Source organism: Phyllobates terribilis, unplaced genomic scaffold (assembly GCF_046119375.1).
Source record: "Phyllobates terribilis strain yellow unplaced genomic scaffold, ASM4611937v1 Scaffold_2__4_contigs__length_985480577, whole genome shotgun sequence".
Lineage (NCBI taxonomy): Eukaryota > Metazoa > Chordata > Amphibia > Anura > Dendrobatidae > Phyllobates > Phyllobates terribilis.
Window position 1 is genome coordinate 68,643,065 of NW_027362762.1, and position 25,305 is coordinate 68,668,369.

Consider the following 25,305-nt stretch of genomic DNA (forward strand, 5'->3'; position numbering starts at 1 on the left):
CGTACCTCTGGGTTCAAAATGTTCACTATACACCTTAATAAAATCCTTGAGGGGTATAGTTTCCAAAATGGGGTCACTTGTGGGGGAGATCCACTGTTTAGGCACATCAGGGCCTCTCCAAACGTGACATGGTGTCCGCTAACAAATTGAATGGAAAATCGGCTCAAATTGTTAGCGGACGCCATGTTGCGTTTGGAGATCCCCTGCGTGCCTAAACTTTGGAGCTCCCCCACAAGTGACCCCATTTTGGAAACTAGACCACCCAAGGCACCTATCTAGATGCATAGTGAGCACTTGGAAGCCTTAGGTGCTTCACAAATTGATTCGTAAAAATGGAAAAGTATTTTTTTCCACTTTTTCATTTTTACGAATCAATTTGTGAAGCACCTGGGGGTTCCAACTGCTCACTATGCATCTAGATAGGTGCCTTGGGGGGTCTAGTTTCCAAAATGGGGTCACTTGTGGGGGAGCTCCAATGTTTGGGCACACAGGGACTCTCCAAATGCAACATGGTGTCCGCTAACAAATTGTCGGCTCAAATTGTTAGCGGACACCATGTTGCGTTTGGAGAGTCCCTGTGTGCCCAAACATTGGAGCTCCCCCACAAGTGACCACATTTTGGAAACTAGACCCCCCACGGCACCTATCTAGATGCATAGTGAGCACTTGGAACCCTTAGGTGCTTCACAAATTGATTCGTAAAAATGGAAAAGTATTTTTTTTCCACTTTTTCATTTTTACTAATCAATTTGTGAAGCACCTGGGGGTTCCAACTGCTCACTATGCATCTAGATAGGTGCCTTGGGGGGTCTAGTTTCCAAAATGGGGTCAGTTGTGGGGGAGCTCCAATGTTTGGGCACACAGGGACTCTCCAAATGCAACATGGTGTCCGCTAACAATTTGAGCCGATTTTCCATTCAATTTGTTAGCGGACACCATGTTGCATTTGGAGAGTCCCTGTGTGCGCAAACATTGGACCTCCCCCACAAGTGACCCCATTTTGGAAACTATACCCCCCAAGGCACCTATCTTGATGCATATTGAGCACTTGGAACCCCCAGGTGCTTCACAAATTGATTCGTAAAAATGAAAAAGTGAAAAGAAAAACACTTTTACATTTTTACGAATCAATTTGTGAAGCACTTGGGGGTTCCAAGTGCTCACTATGCATCTAGATAGGTGCCATGGGGGGTCTAGTTTCCAAAATGGGGTCACTTGTGGGGGAGCTCCAATGTTTGGGCACACAGGGGCTCTCCAAACGCAACATGGTGTCCGCTAACAATTTGAGCCGATTTTCCATTCAATTTGTTAGCGGACACCATGTTGCATTTGGAGAGTCCCTGTGTGCCCAAACATTGGAGATCCCCCACAAGTGACCCCATTTTGGAAACAAGACCCCCCAAGGCACCTATCTAGATGCATAGTGAGCACTTGGAACCCCTAGGTGCTTCACAAATTGATTCGTAAAAATGAAAAAGTGTTTTTCTTTTCACTTTTTCATTTTTACGAATCAATTTGTGAAGCACCTGGAGGTTCCAAGCGCTCACTATGCATCTAGATAGGTGCCTTGGGGGGTCTAGTTTCCAAAATGGGGTCACTTGTGGGGGAGCTCCAATGTTTGGGCACACAGGAACTCTCCAAATTCAACATGGTGTCCGCTAACAAATTGTCGGCTCAAATTGTTAGCGGACATCATGTTGCGTTTGGAGAGTCCCTGTGTGCCCAAACATTGGAGCTCCCCCACAAGTGACCCCATTTTGGAAACTAGACCCCCCAAGGCACCTATCTAGATGCATAGTGAGCACGTGGAACCCTTAGGTGCTTCACAAATTGATTTGTAAAAATGGAAAAGTATTTTTTTTCCACTTTTTCATTTTTACGAATCAATTTGTGAAGCACCTGGGGGTTCCAACTGCTCACTATGCATCTAGATAGGTGCCTTGGGGGGTCTAGTTTCCAAAATGGGGTCACTTGTGGGGGAGCTCCAATGTTTGGGCACACAGGGGCTCTCCAAACGCAACATGGTGTCCGCTAACAATTTGAGCCGATTTTCCATTCAATTTGTTAGCGGACACCATGTTGCATTTGGAGAGTCCCTGTGTGCCCAAACATTGGAGATCCCCCACAAGTGACCCCATTTTGGAAACAAGACCCCTCAAGGCACCTATCTAGATGCATAGTGAGCACTTGGAACCCCTAGGTGCTTCACAAATTGATTCGTAAAAATGAAAAAGTGTTTTTCTTTTCACTTTTTCATTTTTACGAATCAATTTGTGAAGCACCTGGAGGTTCCAAGTGCTCACTATGCATCTAGATAGGTGGCTTGGGGGGTCTAGTTTCCAAAATGGGGTCACATGTGGGGGAGCTCCAATGTTTGGGCACACAGGAACTCTCCAAATTCAACATGGTGTCCGCTAACAAATTGTCGGCTCAAATTGTTAGCGGACATCATGTTGCGTTTGGAGAGTCCCTGTGTGCCCAAACATTGGAACTCCCCCACAAGTGACCCCATTTTGGAAACTAGACCCCCCAAGGCACCTATCTAGATGCATAGTGAGCACTTGGAACCCTTAGGTGCTTCACAAATTGATTTGTAAAAATGGAAAAGTATTTTTTTTCCACTTTTTCATTTTTACGAATCAATTTGTGAAGCACCTGGGGGTTCCAACTGCTCACTATGCATCTAGATAGGTGCCTTGGGGGGTCTAGTTTCCAAAATGGGGTCACTTGTGGGGGAGCTCCAATGTTTGGGCACACAGGGGCTCTCCAAACGCAACATGGTGTCTACTAACAATTTGAGCCGATTTTCCATTCAATTTGTTAGCGGACACCATGTTGCATTTGGAGAGTCCCTGTGTGCCCAAACATTGGAGCTCCCCCACAAGTGACCCCATTTTGGAAACTAGACCCCCCAAGGCACCTATCTTGATGCATAGTGAGCACTTGGAACCCCTAGGTGCTTCACAAATTGATTCGTAATAATGAAAAAGTGAAAAAAAAAACACTTTTTCATTTTTATGAATCAATTTGTGAAGCATCTGGGGGTTCCAAGTGCTCACTATGCATCTATATAGGTGCCTTGGGGCGTCTAGTTTCCAAAATGGGGTCACTTGTGGGGGAGCTTCAATGTTTGGGCACACAGGGGCTCTCCAAACGCAACATGGTGTCCGCTAACAATTTGAGCCGATTTCCATTCAATTTGTTAGCGGTCACCATGTTGCATTTGGAGAGTCCCTGTGTGCCCAAACATTGGAGCTCCCCCACAAGTGACCCCATTTTGGAAACTAGACACCCCAAGGCACCTATCTTGATGCATAGTGAGCACTTGGAACCCCTAGGTGCTTCACAAATTGATTCGTAAAAATGAAAAAGTGAAAAAAAAAACACTTTTTCATTTTTACGAATCAATTTGTGAAGCACCTGGGGGTTCCAAGTGCTCACTATGCATCTAGATAGGTGCCTTGGGAGGTCTAGTTTCCAAAATGGGGTCACTTGTGGGGGAACTCCAATGTTTGGGCACACAGGGGCTCTCCAAACGCAACATGGCGTCCGCTAATTATTCAAGCAAATTTTACAATCAAAAAGTCAAATGGCGCTCCTTCCCTTCCGAGCCCTGCCGTGCGCCCAAACAGTGTTTTTTCCCCACATATGGGGTATCTGCATGCCCAGGGGAAATTGCACAACACATTTCGGGGTCCATTTTTTCTTGTTACCCCTGTGAAATTAAAAAAAATTGGGTCTAAAGTAAAATTTTTGCGAAAAAAGTTAAATGTTCATTTTTTTCTTCCACATTCCAAAAATTCCTGTGAAGCAACTGAACGGTTAATAAAGTTCTTGAATGTGGTTTTGAGCACCTTGAGGGGTGCAGTTTTTAGAATGGTGTCACTTTGGCGTATTTTCTGTCATAAAGACCTCTCAAAGTGACTTCAAATATGATGTGGTCCCTAAAAAAATGGTTTTGTAAATTTTGTTGGAAAAAGGAGAAATCGCTGGTCAACTTTTAACCCTTATAGCTCCCTAACAAAAAAAAAATGTTGGTTCCAAAATTGTGCTGATGTAAAGTAGACATGTGGGAAATGTTATTTATTAACTCTTTTGTGTGACATATCTCTCTGATTTAAGGGCATAAAAATTCAAATTTTGAAAATTGCAAAATTTTCAAAATTTTCGCCAAATTTCCATTTTTTTCACCAATAAACGCAAGTGATATCGAAGAAATTTTACCGCAATCATGAAGTACAATATGTCACGAAAAAACAATCTCAGAATCAGGGGGATCCGTTGAAGCGTTCCAGAGTAATTACCTCAAAGTGACAGTGGTCAGAATTGTAAAAATTGGTCTGGTCATTAACGTGCAAACCACCCTCGGGGGTTAAGGGGTTAAATACACTCCTTGCAGACATTGTCTTTAGGGGGAGACGCATATGATGTCTCCTGTCACACCCTTTCAGTCTACAAAACAGAATGTGATGCGCTGGCATAAGCCCACGGGACTTCAGGGGTAAATGTAGCTTTAATATTTTCTAGAGGGCAATTTTATCATTTAGAAGGGAACAAAGGAGGCATTATTATGTAAGTGGTGGCATTACTATGTGGGGCGGTAAGAGGAGTACTATTTTTGTTCCATATACAAATGCATCTCACTAAATTAGAATATCATCAAAAAGTTAATTTATTTCAGTTCTTCAATACAAAAAGTGAAACTCCTATATTATATAGAGTCATTACAAACAGAGTGATCTACTTCAAGAGTTTATTTCTGTTAATGTTGATGATTATGGCTTACAGCCAATGAAAACACAAAAGTCAATATCTCAGTAAATAATTAACAAAAAACACCTGCAAAAGCTTCCTAAGTATTTAAAAAGGTCCTTTAGTCTGTTTCAGTAGGTTCCACAATCATGGAGAAGACTGCTAACGGTCAGTTAACCCTGACGGTTTCTGAATTTTTAATAAACCGCCTGTTTTGTTTTGAACCAAAGAATCCTGCGTGTGAACCATCGTCTACCACAGAGCCGATCCCTCACAGTGCGTATAGCGTTGCTAAGATGCTGGCGCACCAGCCGAGGTTTTCCTAGTTGATGGCCACCGGCTTTTTCTTGAAACGTCTTGGCTGTCATTTTTGTGGCTGCTCTGCCACTAAACTAAGACTAGCGAGCGACTTACAATCTTTACTTGTTACGTCTCTCAACAGCTTCATGGTTTCCAAACAGACTGAACATGTGCACAGCAATGTTGTTTTTACATTGCTGTGCAATATGCTCACTTTTTGCGGCACCTGAAAAACGTTGTGTGCACTGCACATACCCTGACCGTTCATATGTTCAGTCTTTTTAGCATCTTTTAACCATTAAGGCTGTGTGCCCACGATGCGGATTTAATCCGTTTCCGCGGCTGCATTTCCGCAGCGAAAAAGCATTAAAAACGCATGTTAAGCTGTCTGCCATGTTTCCCAATGATAATCCGTATTACTGTGCACATGCTGCGGAAATTTCCGCTGCGGATTATTGCGGAAAAATCCGTAGCGCAACCATTAATTTTGCGGAATCGCGGCGAAATTTTGCCGCCATTGATTTGCATTGGACTGCATAACATCTGCATGACTACACATACACATGCGGATATTATGCGATTCAATGCGCGGATGGTACCCTGGTCTGGAGAAGAGGAGACTCTCCACTAGTGTTGAGCCACCACCGTAGTGTTCGAGTTCGGTTCGGTTCGTCGAACACCCGTGTGTTCGCCGAACTGTTCGTCGAACTGTTCGTCGAACACCTTCGAACACCGTTAAAACCAATGGCAGGCAAACAAAAACACATAGAAACACATAGAAAACACCTTCAAAGGTGTCCAAAAGCTGACAAACTGCTCAGAAGACACAACTAACACATGGAAAAGTGACAAGTACATATAGTCATGCGAAAAGAAAAGAGGTGGAGGAGTAAAAGGAGGGGGAGACACAGATATAGGCATGTCATGCCCTTCTAAAATCCAAAAAGTGAGAAGCCGAGACGGCCAGTCCGCTCCTGCCCGTGCCACCTCCGTGTCGCCGGGTTTGTGCCAGAGCCGCGGTGAACCCTGACGGCCAGCCCCCCTCTCCCAATACTGGTGCCTGTCCGCTGGTGGGTCGAGAGAGCCCCCCTGTGGTGGAGGCAGCTCTAAGCTTTTTAATTTAAATTGTCCCTCTAATTTGAATGAATACACTTTAAATCCATTTACAAGGATCTATTGGAGGGCAAGTCTCATGCCAGCAGCCGCGTAATTCCAGCTCCAGTAGCGTCCACTAAAGCTGCTGCAGTTAAAAAGCTTTTATAAGGATCGAGCTCGGCTGTCCACCGCAAGGCATCCTAGTGCCAGTCCCAGCCCCTATGCCTTGGGGTGCCTCCTGATGCTCTTCACTGAGTATCCCGTGGTCCCGAAGCATTTCCTTTGAAAAAATTAAGTGTCCAAACTACAGGTGGTGTAGCTTGCTTAACAGCCGGGATAATCCGCTGACTAGCAGACACTGCTACAAGGCACAAAGTATTTCCTGGGCTAGATGCAGTTAAAAATTTGTAAGTAGATACTCTCGTTGGATGCTGAGAAAGCATTCCATAGAGTCTCCTGGCACGCCATATATGATTCTCTTAAAAAGCTTGGGGTAGGGGTCTAGGGGACCCTTTTATAGCCAAAATCACGGCCCTGTATCACAATACGTCACCTAGGCTGAAGATAAATGGAACTGTAGCACCGAGGGCTCGGTTGCTACAGACGTATTGCACCTCACCCAGAGGTGTGATATCTCACTCTCAGATAAGGATGGAGTGTGGATCAGGACCCGACACCTGCATGCATTACACCACATTGCCGTGGGGCAGGGCGACCAATATGCCCCTGAGATGGGCACGACAGTCCCTGTCCCTGGCTGGAGTGGGGGGAGGGAACACTGAGGAAGGGGAACCCTGCAGTGCAGGAGCAGGGAGGAAGCAGTTCCTGGGTGCATTGAGAAGGGAGTATAAAAGGTGGGCACCATCTTAGTTCAGTGCAGAGAAGTCTGAGCAGAAGTGGCAGGGAGCAGGGGCTCTGCATGAGCTCTGCTCCGGAGGCGGGCCTAGTAACAGAGGCCCAGGCCTGCAAGAGGGAGAAGGAAGGAAGAGGAGCGGAGAAGGCTCCAGGAACGAGGAATGAAGGGATCCCAGGGGTGCGGACGGGCGAGTCGCCACCGCACGCCCGAATCCACCTGCGTGGAGGGGTCAGGCCAAAGGGGGAGACCGGTCCCCGAACTAGTGGAGGCAGGAAACGACCCTCAGCTAGAAACCGGAGGCTCTGACATTTTATGTGGCGCAGCCCCTTGCTCCACCCGCTAGGAAGGCACCACATAGGGTCAGGGAAACTGGCGCCAAGTTTACCAAGAGGAGGCCCGAGGCAGCCGGACAGAAGTGTTGGTAAGAAAGGCCAGACAAAGGACACACAAAGGGGGTCCTGTGAAGCGCTCCAAAGTTATCTGGGAGTTGTCAGAGCCCCTCACCTGGTGAGCACAGTACGACGTGGGCAGCCGTTACCTGCAGACGTGGTCTGGATAATAAGAACTGTGAGTAAAGGCCCTGAACTGCATCACTGACTCTGTGTCGTTACTGCTGCTGCCCTGCACCATCACCCCCATCCTCCGCATACACTGCCCTGAGGCTATACTCCTCCCGTGGGGAGTTATGCTACGCTCTGCTGCACCCACAACACCAGCCTTAGCGGTCTGCCCTGTAGCGGCGGTTCACTCTGACCGCAATCCACGGGTGGCGTAGTCGGACATTTAAACATCAAAACCACATAAATAGTTCCGCCACTGGTTTGACCGCCCTGAGCCACGGAACCGGATCGCCGCCACGAAGACTACAACCACCAGCATCCACCAAAAAGGGTCCGGCTCCGGGTGTCCCAAGGCCCAGGGGGTGCGTCAGAACATTTTCATCACCTTTCACAATCACCAATGGGACAAGGCAGGGATGTCCTCTGTCCCCTCTCTTATACATCCTAGTGACGGAGCACCTGCTCTCATCAATTCGCCATAACCCCAATATTAGGTGGATTGAGGTGGGAGGCACCGAGTACAAGTGCTCTCTATTTGCTGATGATGTCCTAGTATATATCACTCAATCACATATATCCATCCCTGCTGTTATGGCTGAAATAGATCACTTTGTTACATGGTAAAATTTTAAAATCAATGCAGCGAAGTCTGAGGCCCTCGATGTCTCCCTCCCTAAATCCATATAGGATTCCATCCAGTCCAAATTTCCCTTTGCCTGGCCCTCACAGGGTATCAAATACTTAGGAATTCCTATTCATAGAGACCTCTCCCATCTATGTTATCTTAATTTTGGGCCCTTTATTGAACAATTCCATACAGACCACGGTTGGCAAGTTAGAACTGTAAGATTCACTACGTGAACCACTGGTGTTTTGTGGAAAAGCACATGTACACCGCGTTCCAAATTATTATGCAAAAAGTGTTTAGGAGTGATAAAGGAAGAATTTGTTTGTTTGTCAGTTAAACTCATTGATGGTGATGTGTGTCAGGGCTCTTTATATCACTGTAAGCAATTGCAGACACCTGTGCTAATTAGTTTGGCAGGTGTGTCCAATGAAAGGCAAGACTACTTAAAAAGGCTCTCTCACATTATTAAGCAGCCTACATTTTCTGCCAAAATGGGAAAGAAAAAGGATGTGTCGACTGCTAAGAAGCAACAAATTGTGGAGTGTTTAGGTCAAGGCATGACTACAATCAACATTGTGCGATGATCAGGATGAAGTGTCTTGGCAATCAAGAAGTATGTAGCTGATTCACAGTACACACGTGTGCGTGCTGATAAGGGCAAATTGAGGACTCTTTCCTACAGGCAATTACGTCAGGTTGAAAGAGCAGCGGCAAAAAAGCCTTGTCATAGCAGCAGACAAGTTTTTGAAGCTGCTTGTGCCTCCAACGTCCCCCGAACAACAAGATGCAGGGTCCTTCAGAGGTTTGCAGCTGTGCATACGCCATCCTGTCGACCTCCTCTATCCACTTCACACAAGCAGAAACGGCTCCAGTGGGCCAAACATTACATGAAGACTGATTTCAAAACTGTTTTGTTCACGGATGAGTGCCGTGCAGCGCTCGATGGTCCAGATGGATGGAGTGGAGGATGGCTGGTTGATGGACACCCCACGCAAACACGGCTACAGCGCCAACAAGGAGGAGGTGGAGTAATGTTTTGGGCTGGAATCATGGGGAGAGAGATTGTCGGCCCCTTTAGGATCCCTGAAGGCGCTAAAGATGAACTCCATAATGTATGTGGATTTTCTCAAACAGCACTTCCTGCCATGGTTCAAGAAGAAGAACCGTGTATTTCACAGCAAGATCATTTTTCTGCATGATAATGCACCATCTCATGCTGCACATAAAACATCTGCATCTCTGGCTGATATGGGCATAAAAGGGGACAAACTTATGGTGTGACCCCCATGCTCCCCTGACCTCTACCCCATTCAGAACCTTTGGAGCATCATTAAAAGGAGTGTCTATGATGGCGGGAGGCAGTTCACATCTAAGCAACAGCTCTGGGAGGGTATTCTGTCCTCATGCAAAACAATTGAAGCAGAAACCATCCAAAACCTGACAAATTCAATGGACGAGAGAGTTCAGAAGCTCCTTTCGAACAAGGGGTCCTATGTGAAAATGTAACATCACCTAGAATAAAGTTTTGAGTTGAAAACTGTTTGATTTCAGTTTCTAACAACCTGCTAATGCTTATAATTTCAAAAATGACCATTTTTTTGGTCTTTATTAAAATGAAAAGGTTGATCGAAAAGTTTGGGGGATCTAAGAGTGTGGCAACCCAGTAGTCATGATTGCTTCGAATTCTGACAATATGAGGGTCATGCTGCAGGTAGTGCAGCAAGAAGGCACTTATGTGTCTTGCGCATCTCGGAGCCCCAAAATTATTTTCCGGGCTAGATGCTGCTAAAAATTATTTTTAATTTTAAATCTGGTGAAGCTTATTATAGATGGCCTAATAGGATCCGTGCTGCACACTGCTACAAAGCCCAAATTATTTTCCAGTCAAGATACAGATAAACATGATTAGTAATTTGAAAGCTTAAAACGGTTGGTAGGGTGATTTTAACCAATCATCAAGCTTTTACTCTCCCCAGGATGACACAGGGGTAGAAAAGTCGTTTCGGATCCATGATTTGTTCATCTTTATGAACGTGAGTCTGTCTACATTATCAGTGGAGAGCCGCGTGCGCTTATCTGTCAGCACACCACCAGCAGCGCTGAACACACGTTCAGACAGAACGCTGGCTGCGGGGCATGACAAGATCTCCAAGGCGTAAGTGGCTAGCTCCGGCTATTTATCCAGATTGGAAGCCCAAAAAGAGCAAGGGTCCAGTGACACAGTCGTGGCTTCAATGTTTACTTGGAGATACTCCTGTACCATCGTCTCTAGGCGTTGACTATGTGTCAGACTTCTTGTCTCCTGTGGCCTTGCAAAGGATGGGCTAAAAAAGTGGTGAAATGATTCCGCAAAATTGATGTTACCAGCAGATACTGTGGTTCTGTTACGGTTTGAGTGCTGAACACTTGACGGTCCCACGGTTGGCAAGTTGGAACTGTGAGATTCACTACGTGCACCACTGGTATTTTGTGGAAAAGCACATGTAAGATTCTGCAACAGTCTCTGCTGATACTCCTGCATGCGTGCATCCCTTTCTATGGCAGGAATAATTTCTGCAAATTTACTTTTGTACCGGGGATCTAACAGTGTGGCAACCCAGTAGTCAGGATTATTTCTAATTCTCACAATTCGAGGGTCATGTTGCAGGTAGTGCAGCAAGAAGGCACTCATGTGTGTTGCGCATCCAGGAGCACCAAGTCCCTGTTGTGTTGGTGGCGAGGTAACAATCATGTTTCCTTCCTCTGTCCTCTCCCCCCAACCTCGCACAACAGAAATGTGATCAAGGTCTCCCTCATCTGATGAGTCTTCCATCAGTTCGTCCTCCACTTCTTCCTGGGCTCCTGCACCTTCCTCACTAGTTTGGCTGCTACCATGCGCCCTGGTAAAATCATCTCCCCCACCCTCACATGCCTGCCGCCTTGGTGCTGCCGACCGTCTGGACCTTGCAGATGTTAGCCCTTCCGCATACAACTCCTCCTCCTCTACTTCCTCCACCTCCTCTTGTGCCACCACCTGACTCCGAATTCTGTTTAACATGTGCTCCAGCATGTAAATCACCGGAATAGTCATGCTGATAATGGCATCGTCAGCACTAAACATCTTCGTCGCCATTTCAAAACTGTGCAGAAGGGTGCATAGGTCCCTGATCTGAGACCACTCCTCCAGCGTGATTTGCCCCACCTCTGAATCTCGTTGGCCCAGGCTATACGTCAGAACGTATTGCACCAGGGCTTGTCGGTGCTGCCACAGTCGCTGCAACATGTGCAGAGTTGAATTCCACCGGGTAGGCACATCGCATTTTAGCCGGTGAAGTGGCAGGCCCAACGACTTCTGTAGAGATGTAAGTCGCTGAGCTGCGGGATGCGAACGGCGGAAGTGAGCACACAGCGACCGTGCCCTCTGCAGAAGGCCATCTAGTCTGGGATAGTGGGCTAAAAATTGCTGGACAACCAGGTTCAACACGTGAGCCATACAAGGCACGTGTGTGACATTGCCCCGGCGAAGGGCCGCACCCAGGTTTGCAGCATTGTCGCACACGGCCTTCCCTGGTTTCAGGTCCAGTGGAGACAACCATTCATGAAATTGGTTCTCCAGAGCTGACCACAACTCCTCAGCTGTGTGACTCACATTTCCCAGACATTTCAATGTAAAAACCGCCTGATGACGTTGAGCCCTACTGCCAGCATAGTAAGGAGGTGTGCAGGATCCCTTCTGCGCAGTTAGAAAGCTTGTGGCATGACCAGACAGGCTTTGGGTGCAGGTGGAAGACCGAGAGGAGGTTGAGGAGGCAGAAGCAGTGGAGGAACTTTGACATAAAGAGGATTGACGCACAACTCGTGGGGACGGCAAGACTTGGACAGCAGCCCCTTGTCCTGCTGTCACCATAGTTACCCAGTGCCCAGTCAGCGACATGTAACGCCCCTGTCCATGCCTACTCGTCCAAGTGTCTGTGGTGAAATGCACCCTGTCACACACAGAGTTTCTCAAAGAAGCGGTGATGTTGTGTGCGACATGCTGGTGGAGCGCAGGCACACCTTTCTTTGAGAAGTAGTGCCGACTGGGCATCTGTTACTGGGGCACTGCGACGGACATAAGGTCTCGAAAATCCTCTGTGTCCACCAGGCGGAAAGGCAGCATTTCTGTAGCCAAGAGCTTGCAGATGGTGAAATTCAACCTCTTAGCTTTCTCATGGCTAGGAGGAAATGGTCTTTTACTTGTCCACATCTGAGGGACCGAGGGCTGGCTATTGTGCTTAGACGGGGTTGATAAGGGTGTCCCCGGCAAACTGCCGGTCTGTGAGGAAGATGCAGGCGGACATGTTAGGTTGCCTTGATCCAAAGGTGGTGCTATCGATGTCGGACAGCGCTCAAGACCAGCTGGTGTTACCACCTCCAAAGAAAATGATGACCTGCCAATCACGCTGGCTGTTGCGGGTAAAGAGGTGGCAGGTCTGCGCCCCAAAACAGGTGTGACTGCTGTCCCCCCAGTCACAGAGGATGAAGAGGCCGCGGATGCACAAGATATGGCAGACGGTGGTTGGCCCGGCCGGCTAGGCCGCATTGTAGCACACTGAGCTTCCCACTGCAACTTATGCTTCATGTCCATGTGCCGGTTCATGCATGAAGTACTCAAACTATGTATTTTTTGGCCTCTACTTAGCTTTTGCTGACAAATGTTACAGATAACACGAGTTGGGTCATCTTTATCGATCTGAAAAAATGCCCAGGCTATGCAAGGCTTAGCACCCATGCGACCTGAAGAGCCACCACGACTTGTGGTGAGAGGCAGAGTTGTGTTTGAGGATGCAGTTGTTGACGTGCTTCCAGTACTACGTCTCTGTCCAGGAAGGCGCAACCTGACCTCGTCGTCACTAGCATCTTCCTCCACCTCCTCTGCTGACCTCATCTCTTGGCTGACTGTGGGTTGACAGTAAGTGGGATCTCCGACCTCATCATCATCACTCTGTGCGTTATCACACCCGTCGTCCTCAGAGCCAACCTGTTCCTGCCCTGACAAAAAACTAAAGTTGTCGCTCCAATCAGGTATTTGAGTCTTATCATCGTCTTCCTCATTGTCTCCACCAACAGGAGTTACAGTTTGGGAATGAGGGTCTACATTATGGTCAGAACCTTCTGCGTCTGGTCCTGGATCCGACTCATAAAGATTCTGGGCATCAGTGCAGATCATTTCCTCGTCTGGATTCACAGAAGCGCTGGAGTCGACCTCTGATTCCCAGGCTATAGTATGAGTAAACTGCTCTGCAGACTCAACCATCTGTTCTACCTCATACTCAGACGGGCAGCTGGAGATTTGGGAGCTGTGAGGAAGCAAGTGCGATTTGGGTGACACCTTTGAGGACTGGAGTATTTGTGATGTTGAAGTTGATGTGGAGGAGAGCCCACTTAAAGGAGCACTTGATATCCGTTGAAGCACCTGCTGTTTTTGTGCCTCATCTGGAATTTGTAGCGATTGGCGTGGCTGTAAGAAAGGGATCTTATCACATTGTCCGCTAAAAGAAGTAGACATTTTAGTTTGGCTGGAAGATGGTCTTTCTTCTGCACCTACCCCACGGACACAACCTTTTTTCCCCTTCCCAACACGCTTATTCCCCTTTCCACCAGCAGCAGGCCTTTTTCCACTCATTTTGGTGGTTAACTAATTCACAACTCTGGAGTTGTTTGCACAAAAAAACAATGGATGGTAACCGAGCAGAGCTGAGTGGCCAAACTGTGGTATTAGGCCAAAACTATTGGCTGGGTTAGATGCAGAAAAAAATTATTTTTAATTTGCAACCTGATGGAGGTCAGTATAGATGGACTAATAGACCAAGTCCCACACACCGCTAGAAGCCCAAATATTTTTTCAGAGCTAGATGCAGAAATTTTTTTTATTCAATTTGCAACCTGATGGAGGTCAGTATAGATGGACTAATAGACCAAGTCCCACACACTGCTAGAAGCCCAAATATTTTTTCAGAGCTAGATGCAGAAAAAAATTATTTTTAATTTGCAACCTGATGGAGGTCAGTATAGATGGACTAATAGAACAAGTCCCACACGCTGCTAGAAGCCCAAATATTTTTTCAGAGATAAATGAAGAAAAAAATTATTTTTAATTTGCAACCTGATGGAGGTCAGTATAGATGGACTAATAGACCAAGTCCCACACACTGCTAGAAGCCCAAATATTTTTTCAGAGCTAGATGCAGAAAAAAATTATTTTTAATTTGCAACCTGATGGAGGTCAGTATAGATGGACTAATAGACCAAGTCCCACACACCGCTAGAAGCCCAAATATTTTTTCAGAGCTAGATGCAGAAAAAAATTATATTCAATTTGCAACCTGCTGGAGGTCAGTATAGAAGGACTAATAGAACAAGTCCCACACACTGCTAGAAGCCCAAATATTTTTTCAGAGCTAAATGAAGAAAAAAATTATTTTTAATTTGCAACCTGATGGAGGTCAGTATAGATGGACTAATAGACCAAGTCCCACACACTGCTAGAAGCCCAAATATTTTTTCAGAGCTAGATGCAGAAAAAAATTATATTCAGTTTGCAACCTGATGGAGGTCAGTATAGATGGACTAATAGAATGATGCTATGCCCAAAAGATTTTACTTCACTAGGTGCAGTAAAAAAATTGGTATTCTATACACAGGTGGTATATCTTGCAACACAGATAGGCTACTCCACTGACTAACACACTCTGCAATAGGCCAAAAAGGATTAGCTTTGCTAGATTCAGCCAAATGCTGTGAAAAAAAATTGCACAGCACTGGCACAGACCTGCCTGGCAAAAACTGATAGGAACTATGTAACCTAGTCCTGAAAAGGACTCCAATTACAATTAGTCTTTACTCCCACAATCTATCTATTTAAGAGCACAGACCTGCCTGATAAAAGTCGTAGGAAATGCTGTAACCTAGTCCTTAAAAGGACTGCAATCACAACTATTCCCTACTCCCAAGCTATCTGTATATTTGTGCGAAAATTGGCTTGAAATTAACAAGGTATAGCGCACACAGCAACAGCGGTGCCGTCTAACACGCAGCTGCAGCAGTGAGAAAATGGTGGCGACGGGGAAAATGGCTTGGTCTTATAGGGCAAGGACATGTGACATACACTGCCAATCACACATGCCCTTGCTTGTGTGAAAAAAAGCACTTCGCTCCGTGTGTGCGCTGCTGATAGGCTGACAGATTGCACCTCCCCACTGCAAATGCGGGAAAGAGAAAAAAAAATGGAGATCTTCATTGTTCCTGCAGAGATCCATCCCCTGCCCCTCCCCCCGCCCCGCTGTACACTCAAACTGCGTATTAACATTAATTTTCATCATTACTGAGAAAAAATCCAGTTATGATTTTGGTGCACGAACAGTTATCGAACATAACCTCGAACAGCCGAATTTTTCTCAAATTGTTCGTGTTCGCCGACCGGCTCGAACACCGCCCAAAACAGCTCGAATTTGAGATTGGCGAACAGTTCGAGTAGAACAACGCTCATCTCTACTCTCCACCAGACCCGGGTACCATAGTACCTGTAGTTAAAAAAGAATTAAAATAATAAAAAAAAAAAAAAACATATACTCACCTTCTGATGGCCCTGTCTGCTCCCGGCGGTGCTGCTGGCTCTTTGGCTGCTCGCGGTGGTGTAAAAGGACCTCTCTGGTGTTGTCACATGACTAAATGACATCATGGAAGGTCCTTTTACCACCGCAAGCAGCCGAAGAAACCGGATGCACCGGAGAAGGTGACTGGGGGCTAACGGAAGGTGAGTATAATTAGTGTGACCAAGTTGTCAATCACTTTTCCAAGTGATGCTAAAATCGCCTAGAAAAGCTCTTGACTACCCGCACGCGAAATCGTATGTTAAAAACGCTTCACAAACGCTTCTACCTGGCAGGAAAAAGACATGTAAAATCCGCATGCGTTTTTTTTGCCAGGGGAGATGCAGAAACGCTCCGTAGACTTTCTGCATCGTGGGCACTTAGCCTTAAAGTTTCCAAAAGCGCAAAGTTATTAAAAAAAGTGAGCTGTCCATTCTTCTAGCATTTTCCTCCAAGAAGGGAGGGGGATTTTGCTTAATGCTTAATGAACTTCAAAAGACATGGGTAAATTGTCCAAAAGAAAATGACAAAAAAATGCTCAAAAAATGTCCCTAAAAAACACTTGAGAAAATGCCAACAAAAAAACACTTACAAACCGCTTCAAGAAATGCTTAAATAAAACACGTAAAAAAATTCCAGAAAATAATGGAGTTTGTAAAAACAATTTCCACTTGAAAACATAATTTCTATTCTCCAGAAAAATGGCAGCTTTTATTAGTAGTGTGAACATACCCCAAAGCTGTTTTTAATTAGTGCTGGACCCTACCTGACCTTTAAATTTGTAAATCTTGGACAAGTTTAAATTTAATAGTGCAGGTTCCCACCTAAGAAGTATGCCTTGTTGTGACGGGTGGTGAGTGACACATGAATCGGATGATTTGTCCGAAAGTACCTCAATTCTACAAGTATAGTCTACATGGCAGTAGTACTCTTCACATATTCAATGCTCATTCACATATAACTTAGTGCATCCAGTTTATAGATAGATAGACGGATAGATATGAGATAGATAGATAGATAGAGGGGTAGATAGATAGATAGATATGGGATAGATAGATAGTGTGAGATAGATAGATAGATAGATAGATAGATAGATAGATAGATAGATAGATAGATAGATAGATAGATATGAGAGATAGATAGATAGATATGGGATAGATAGATAGATAGATAGATAGATATGGGATAGATAGATAGATAATAGATAGATAAATAGATAGATAATAGATAGATATGGGATAGATAGATATGAGATAGATAGATAGATAGATAGATAGATAGATAGATAGATAGATAGATAGATAGATAGATAGATAGATAGATAGATAGATAGATAGATAGATATTGTGAAGGAATCACAGTCTGGGAGGTTGCACAGATCGCACCGGCAGTGGTGAAAGTCAAAGGTGAATTTACAAAATATGAACAAAAAAATTTAAATTTATATTTTTAGGAGCAAAACTGTAACAATGCAGTGACATGATAAGAATCTGAATATCTGATCATATGCTAAATAGCTGCAAGTCAAATTTATGTATGAGATAGCCAAGATGATTGTCTATAAAATGATGGTAATCTCACATTTGAAGCAGTAGTGGTGGGTGAGATACAGTACAGACCAAAAGTTTGGACACACCTTCTCATTTAAAGATGTTTCTGTATTTTCTTGACTATGAAAATTGTACATTCACACTGAAGGCATCAAAACTATGAATTAACACATGTAGAATTATATACTTAACAAAAAAGTGTGAAACAACTGAAAATATGTCTTATATTCTAGGTTCTTCAAAGTAGCCACCTTTTGCTTTGATGACTGCTTTGCACACTCTTGGCATTCTCTTGATAAGCTTCAAGAGGTAGTCACCGGAAATGGTCTTCCAACAATCTTGAAGGAGTTCCCAGAGATGCTTAGCCCTTTTGCCTTCACTCTGCGGTCCAGCTCACCCCAAACCATCTCGATTGGGTTCAGGTCTGGTGACTGTGGAGGCCAGGTCATCTGGTGTAGAACCCCATCACTCTCCTTCTTGGTCACATAGCCCTTACTCAGCCTGGAGGTGTGTTTGGGGTTATTGTCCTGTTGAAAAATAAATGATGGTCCAACTAAACGCCAACCGGATGGAATAGCATGCCGCTGCAAGATGCTGTGGTAGCCATGCTGGTTCAGTATGCCTTCAATTTTGAATAAATCCCCAACAGTGTCACCAGCAAAGCACCCCCACACCATCACACCTCCTCCTCCATGCTTCACGGTGGGAACCAGGCATGTAGAGTCCATCCGTTCACCTTTTCTGCGTCTCACAAAGACACGGTGGTTGGAACCAAAGATCTCAAATTTGGACTCATCAGACCAAAGCACAGATTTCCACTGGTCTAATGTCCATTCTTTGTGTTCTTTAGCCCAAACAAGTCTCTTCTGCTTGTTGCCTGTCCTTAGCAGTGGTTTCCTAGCAGCTATTATACCATGAAGGCCTGCTGCACAAAGTCTCCTCTTAACAGTTGTAGAGATGTGTCTGCTGCTAGAACTCTGTGTGGCATTGACCTGGTCTCTAATCTGAGCTGCTGTTAACCTGCGATTTCTGAGGCTGGTGACTCGAATAAACTTATCCTCAGAAGCAGAGATGACTCTTGGTCTTCCTTTCCTGGGGCAGTCCTCATGTGAGCCAGTTTCTTTGTAGCACTTGATGGTTTTTGCAACTGCACTTGGGGCCACATTCAAAGATTGCCCAATTTTTCGCACTGACTGACCTTCATTTCTTAAAGTAATGATGGCTACTCATTTTTCTTTACTTAGCTTCTTTTTCTTGCCTTAATACAAATTCTAACAGTCTATTCAGTAGGACGATCAGCTGTGTATCCACCAGACATCTGCACAACACAACTGATGGTCCCAACCCCATTTATAAGGCAAGAAATCCCACTTATTAAAACTGACAGGGCACACCTGTGAAGTGAAAACCATTTCCGGTGACTACCTCTTGAAGCTCATCAAGAGAATGCCAAGAGTGTGCAAAGCAGTCATCAAAGCAAAAGTTGGCTACTTTGAAGAACCTAGAATATAAGAAATATTTTCATTTGTTTCACACTTTTTTGTTAAGTATATAATTCCACATGTGTTAATTCATAGTTTTGATGCCTTCAGTGTGAATGTACAATTTTCATAGTCATGAAAATACAGAAAAATCTTTAAATGAGAAGGTGTGTCTAAACTTTTGGTCTGTACTGTAGATAGATAGATAGATAGATAGACAGACAATAGCTAGGTAGATAGATTAGATAGATAGATAAACAGACAATAGCTAGGTTGATAGATAGATAGATAATAGAAGATAGATAGATAGATAGATAGATAGATAGATAGATAGATAGATAGATAGATAGACAATAGCTAGGTAGATAGAAGCCCAACTCTTTTAGCTCAGTAGATAATAGATTATATATATGATAAATAGATATGTGATAGATAGATAGATCTCACTGGTGTGGGAGCCTATCAGGTAGGAACACTACTAATGAATCTATTTTTGACTTTTGACTATATCTAATGTATATGTAAGGGACATTAAGTGTCTGAAAAGGAAAGAAAATCACTTTTGGAGGGATGTACTTGTAAGTGACCCTTTTTTTTCTATACAGAAGAGTAGATGGCAAACTCAGCTCTGCTTCTTGACTAACTGAACTCTGCTACATATGTAGTGTGACTAAATCAGTTATTTTCTGCTTTGCATTTTTTCCATGTGGTTGGAAAATGAGTTTCGAAAGGGAAAATTATATTTGTTACATTCCTTTTTGGCTGAAAAGATACAGTAGAGCTGAATATGTGATTGGTTTCTTTTAATGATAATTTTTTGAGTTTTTCTACAGCATCCATCAAATTATTAATTAACATAACACATAGCATGAGTTATGTCTAGTGATGAGCGAGCACTAAAATGCTTGGGTGCTCGATGCTCGGGTCGAGCACATTGGAATACTCGAGTGCTCGACCTGAGCAACGAGCCCAATGTAAGTCTATGGGAAACTCGAGCATTTTTCAGACGGCTCCCCCCGGCGGTCTGAAAAGGGCCTAAAAATTGCACAAATCGATGGGAACAGTGCTCAAATGACATGGGAACAGCATGGGGAAGACCCATGGAAGCATCTCTGGCTACCAGGTCACTGCTGTGAACAACGTTGTCAGAGTATTACACCATTTTTACGTTAAGGAAATATGTTAAGGAACTTCCTTTCCAGGGTAATGACTTGTATATAAAGCAAACTAAATATACAAAAACAAAAATACTCCTCCACACCTTGGGTTACATTCACATGTAGCGTTTTTGATGCGTTTTTGCACTTTTGCATTGCTTTCACCCGTGACAAATGCATTCACCGGGAAATGTCATTTTAACATTTTACAACCTTATCTGGCCATGTGGTGTGTGAGACATGATCAGACACATCTTGTTCCATTTATTAAGGAGGGACTCTGAAAGTCACAAAGCCTATTTTTATAGGGCCATCAGGCGGCCTTTACTATTCTTAAAGGGCCAGCAGTCGGCCCTCACTATTGTTGGAGAGCCATCAGCCGGCTATGCTTTGTTGTTCCCATTACTAAAGAGTGGGTCTCCTATACTGTTATTGCATATTCAGTGAGTGGCAGGGCTGCCCAAAATTTGGACGCACCCCAATACCCCTTTGAAAATTTGGACGCACCCCAATACCCCTTTGAAGAGACTTAGAGGAGGGCCTCCTTAAAACAATGTTCCCATTATTAGGAAGTGTTTGGCTATGCAGTGCAAGGGTTGCCAAAAATTTTGAGGCACTCCAATGCCCCTTGGAAGAGACGTGGAGGTCAGAGGGCCTCCTGAAAACAATGTTCCCATTATTAGGAAATGGGTCTCCCATAGTGTTGGCCTATGCAGTGAATGCAAGGGCTGAAAAAAAAATTGTGAGGTACTCCAATGCCCCTTGGAAGAGACGTGGAGGTCAGAGGGCCTCCTGAAAACAATGTTCCCATTATTAGGAAGTGGGTCTCCCATAGTGTTGACCTATACAGTGAATGCAAGGGCTGCCAAAAATTGTGAGGCACTCCAATGCACCTTGGAAAAGACGTGGAGGAGGGCCTCATAAAAAAATGTTCCCATTAAAAAGGAGCGGGTCTCCTATACTAAGTGTATGGGCTCACAAACATTTACCCCTGGGGAGTATACATGAACATACTGTATAAAAAATTTTTTTTACGGCATCATAAACACCCTTTAAAAAAATTAGGTGGGTGTTGCATCACGAACAAGGGTCACCCTGGTGATATGGTGATGGAGGATGAGGATGAGGAGAAGGAGGAGGACAAGAGCAAATAGCCAAAATCAGGAAGCGAACACCCATGTGTGGGTGTGAAAAGGTGCATGGGAATACACCTCCCAAAAAAAGACACTGGATTTGAGTTTATGTTATGCTGCTATTATTCGGTGGTGTTGAGAAGTCTGACCCAATCCAGCCCTTGTTCATTTTTATAAGTCAGCCTGTCAGCATTTCCAGTTGACAGCTGGATGCGCTTATCAGTTATAATTCCACCAGCGGCACTAAGAACCCGCTCTGATAAAACGCTAGCGGCAGGGCCGGTCAGGACCTCCAAGGCATAGAGAGCCAGTTCATTCCACGTGTCCAGCTTGGATACCCAATAATTATAAGGCACAGAGGAATCACGGAGGACGTTGGTACAGTCGGCAAGGTACTCCCTCAGCATCTTCCCAAACTTTGCACTCCTTGTGAGAGTACCCTGCGCCTCAGGGCCTGTGCGATGGGAGGGGCTAAGAAAACTCTCTCAGAACTTTGACAGTGTTCCCCTGCCTTTGCTGGATAGGAGTTGTGTTTCTCTCGCCTGTACTCCTTGGTTGTCCAACGAACTGTGACCTCTGCCGCCAACGTTTTCAGATGGGAATTTTTTTAATAGTTCCGCAACACGGGCCTTCTGGTACTGCCCTATTTTTGTAGACCTGTCCGCCTCAGGAATAAGAGATATAAAGTTCTCCTTGTAGAGTGGGTCTAGAAGTGTCACCAACCAGTAATGACTGTCACCCAAAATTTTGAGAACGCGAGGGTCAAGGGGAAAGGAAGCTTAACATAAACTCAGCCATGCATGCCAGACTGCTAACAGGTAAGATTTCCGTGTGCTCACCAAGAGGATGACTGACCATGCTCTTCTCCTCCTCCTCTCTGTCCTCAGGCCATCCACGCTGAACAGACGGTATGACAATTGTGCAGGTTGAACCATCTATAGCGCATGAAACTAGCTCCTGTTCTTCCTCCTCCTCCTCTTCCTCATTGTCACCCAATCCACGTTGGGATGAGAAGAGGCTGGGCTGTGTGTAATCACCTTGTATGGTTCCTTGCTCCATCTCATCATGCTCCGCCTGCAATGCATCCTCTTTGATTGTGATCACAGAGCATTTCAGTAGATTGAGAAGCGGGATGGTGACGCTAATTATGGCGTCATTGCCGCTCACCATCTTGGTGGAGTCCTCAAAGTTTTGGAGGATGGTACAGATGTCTGACATCCATGTCCACTCCTGAGGTCTTATGTGTGGAGTCTGAACTGAATACCGACGGCCTTGTTGATGCTGATAGTCAACAACTGCCCTCTTCTGCTCACAAATCCTTCCCAACATCTGCAGTGTAGAGTTCCAACACGTGGGGACATCACACACCAGTCTGTGACCCGGAAGCTGCAAATGCTGCTGAAGCAAGGCAAAGGCAGCGGAAGCTGTAGCTGACTTTCTAAAATGGGCATACAGGCGGCGTACTTTAACAAACAGATCCGGCAGCTCCGGGTAGGTTTTGAGGTTAAGCACATGGGCCAGGCATGGTACATGTGTGAGCTCGCCTCGCCTCAAAGCCGCCACCCTGGGGTTTGCTGCAATGTGCCTGATCATGCTGGTGGTGGTCAGGCTGGTAATTTTGCCAGCCCTGCTGATGCTGGCCTGGTAGGTGGTTCAAATGGTCTTTTTGGGGTTATTGGCAGAGTCTTTAAAAAACAACTAGACTCGGGAAGACCTAACAGTTGTACTGGCAACTTCCGTCAGGTTGGTGTTACGGGGAACAGTTGCCTGCCTTCTGTCTGCAGCCACCACACTGCTTCTTCCTGTCTGTTGGGGTGCTCTGCCTCCCTCCCCCTGTGTGCTGCTGTCCTCACTCTGAATGTCCTCCTGCCAGGTTGGGTCAGTTACTATATCATCCACCACCTCGTCTTCCACTTCCGCACTCTGGTCCTCCTCCTGACTTTCTGGCAATTGTGTCTCATAATCGTCCACCTCTTGTGACACTTTCCCACCGTCGCCTTCGTATGACCGTGGCTGCTGAAATATTTGGGCGTCGCTATATGCGATCTCCTCTTGCCCCACTTCAAGTGGACCGAGCGAGAGGCCCCAATCTATAAATGGAAAAGTGAACAGCTCTTCAGAGTGTCCAAGTGTGGGATCAGTTGTCTCTGGGCACTCGGCATGGTGGGAGGAAGGAAGATCAGGGTGAGGAATATGCTGTCCTGACTCACGGCTACTGAGACTTGACCATGTGGAGGACAGGGTGGTGGTGGTGGCTAAGTGACTGGAAGCATTATCTGCTATCCAACCAATAACCTTTTCACACTGCTCTGTGTTCAATAGTGGTGTTCTGCGGTCCCCTATTAATTGGGAGAGGAAGGTCGAGCGAGAAGATGTGGGTGTTTGTTGTTGCACAATTTCAGCTTGCCCACGGCCTCGGCCTCTGCATGCACCATCACCATCACGTCCAGTTCCCCGTCCCTTGCCACGCACCTTGCCCATTTTAAAAGGAGGACAATATCTTCCACGCTCACTGCAAGTGGCTGAATTTGGAGCGAACTTATACAGTGGGGAAAAAAATTATTTAGTCAGCCACCAATTGTGCAAGTTCTCCCACTTAAAAAGATGAGAGAGGTCTGTAATTGTGTGAGAGTGTGAAATGTGATAACAGCAGGAGAGCACTAGGACCCTGGGACTTTTGCCTGGCTGGGCTCAGAGGAGGGGCAGTGCTAGAAACTGTGTATTCTTAGAGCGTCTGATGTGTGAGTCTAGACAGGAAGTCTGTGAGAAGGAGCTGCAATAAGACGCTGTCTTTACACTCTTCTGTGTGGAGTTTGTTTACCCCTATCTCTGTTTAAGGACAAGTGCTGAGCTGGGGAAGCTGTGTGGCTCTGTGGAGTTTTGTGGAAGTCCATGCTGAGTGGATTATAGACTTTGTGCTGAAGGAGTCACGTGTCGAGTGATGAAGGGACTGAGTAATCCATTTCTGTGACTGAGCATGCGGTTGGTGTACTGGACAACAGTGAGAGACTTCGGGAGGAAAGAAGATTTCTGGTGCTATTTCCACTGAGAGGATATTGACAAGACTTTGTGAAGAGATCTTCCCTGACCTTAATCTGAGGCTACAAGACTAAAGTCCCCGGCCTGTGGGCTCGGCATCGGCCGACAAGACAAGGAATTTTTGCTGTTTTGTGAACTTTGATTTTGTTTTGGCGCCAAAGTTTTCCGGGACTAGCTGCAGCCACCGTGATTCACAGGCCTGTGATAGACTGCATCTGAGGTTAATGGTACCATAACTTTAAGATATCCGGGTATCCTGATAATAAGAGCAATTGATATAGTTTCATGCATTATTATTGTTCTTAGTGGTAGGATTGTATGCAGTGTGCTATCTCAGGGGGGCCCCATAGACCGCCCTCACTAGACTGACACAGTGTTTAGGTAAAATAGTTCCAGATCTCTAGAATAATTCACACAAGCTGGAAACCTTGAGATTGGCACATTGATTTCAGCTTTTGCAGATTGTGTGTATTTAGTAGAGACAGTGTCCCAGGCAGAACCTGAGACTGATTCATTCAATACTGAATTTTAGTCTGATCCCTGTTTTAGTAAAGAAAGTGTTGTTTATTTCTGTCTCTGTCTCAGTTTGTGACTCACTGGATCTCTCTCGGACCTCCGGTCATTACATTTTTGGCGTAGTCGGCAGGATCCAGTGCTTGTCATGGACGGAGGTGAGGGAAGAAATGACTCTGCCGCACCAGCAGCCCCCCCCGCTGGTAGCGGAACCCCTGGCAGCCGCGACCACTGTGGGAGGATATGTGCCGGTAGGAGCTTTACTCCAGCACATGCCGAAATACGACGGGCGTAACATGCCTGTTCAGGATTGGGCTGAGAGGGTTCGGAGTGTGCTGCGGATGTGCAATATGGCCAGCGCATTACGGGCAGAGTTGGCATTAAATGCACTAGAGGGTGACGCTAGGCGGATGGTGATGGTACGTCCAGAGTCAGAGAGGAGCACGTTAGAGAAAATCTTGGAGCTGTTAGAGGGGCGTTCAGGAGGCCGGGCTCGTGTGGCCCAGCTTCGTTCCTTGTTTTTCAATTGGCCCCAAAGGGAATGTGAGACTTTGATGCAGTACTCGAACACTTTACAGGAAACGTTGAATGAGGTGCAGCGACTAGACCCAGGGGCCAAGGGGGCATTCCG